Below are 1458 nucleotides of genomic sequence, written 5' to 3' on the forward strand. Positions count from 1 at the left end.
TGCCTCACAGCTTAGCAAGGCAACATTGCCTTCTCCGTAGATCGCTTCCCAGCAGCTTCCCCTTCTAAAGGAAATAATATGTGAGGTTACGGGAATGTGGTTCTTTTTGCGTATAATACAAGATATCAGTCGTCAATAGGAATGTATCCTTTCGAAGCTGACACTGGTTATATGCCCGCAACATCAGCATTACGGAATTAACACACCAACCACTCAACAGTGATGTACCCGGGCTTGCTATCGAGTTTGTGGAACAACAAAACGATATTTTGGCTCATGTTCGGCGGCACTGCAAGCTGCTCAATACCGTATGGCCCAATACTATGATCGCAACCGACAAGCCCAAGAATTGGCTGTAGGAGATCAAGTGCTGCTCTCAACTAGCAATTTGTCTAATTTTTACGCTAGTACCACAAAGAAAAAGCTGGGACCGAGATGGATTGGCCCATATAGCGTAGCGGAGAGGGTCGCATACGATTAATATCGCATTGAACTACCAACTGAAGTGAAATTTCATCCCGTGTTTCACACTTCGTTACTGAAGCATACGCCGCTAGTGATCGGCCAGATTAAGAACATTTTACGGTGTTGCTGCCAGATGGCACAGCGGGCGAGCATGTGGAGGGGCATCTTGGGTTATCGGCGCAAGAAAAAAGCAGGAAAGAGTATCAAGTCAAATTGATATGGGAGCCGGAAGAGAACTTGAAGTACGTATGAGGTCTTAATACTCGATAGTAGCGCCAACGAAACAAAAAGACATGAAACAACCGATCGAGGGCAGATGGTCTACACTTGAAGAAGGGCATGTCGCGGGTTCAAGTCTAGGACAGTGGCCTGAGCCACCAGGACGATACTCGTAGCGCTAATTAAGATGCCGAATAAAGGAGAAGCTTGCCACATGACAGGAATGACCAGTGAAGTCCGCCATGAGCGTTGATGGCGCTTGTAGCCGAGGAAACGAGTTTGACCAATACCATGATGCATTTTTTATAATGACTTAGCTTTACTAAAGGGACTTGTAGGGTACTTACCGTTGAAGTGCGAGCCAGCACAGCGACTCGAGGCCACAGTCTTAAATATACCAACAGGTTGACAGATTGTTTTGCTTCGTACTGCTTTGGCCAAGCAGTGTGTGTTGGCTCTCTGCGACCTCATAGTTCGTGAGCTGCAGACCACACACTACACTTGCAAGTCTAAAAATATATATAGCAAGTGTAACAACCACAACAAAACAGCAAATTCACCAATTACATCAACTCCATCGTCATATAAAACTCGCCGTCTGCTTCCCCTTAAGTGCTACCATATTGACAGCTTAGTCTGCACTCTATCGGAGTGAGCTCAGTCTAATACTGCGACAACTACGGGCATCAAAGTCTGCAAACGCCTCGAGTCGCTGTGCTGGCTCGCGCTTCAACGGTAAGTACCCTACAAGTCCCTTTAGTAAAGCTAAGTCAT

The sequence above is a fragment of the Phytophthora parasitica genome, assembly GCF_000247585.1.
Source record: "Phytophthora parasitica INRA-310 unplaced genomic scaffold supercont2.29, whole genome shotgun sequence".
Classification (NCBI taxonomy): domain Eukaryota; phylum Oomycota; class Peronosporomycetes; order Peronosporales; family Peronosporaceae; genus Phytophthora; species Phytophthora nicotianae.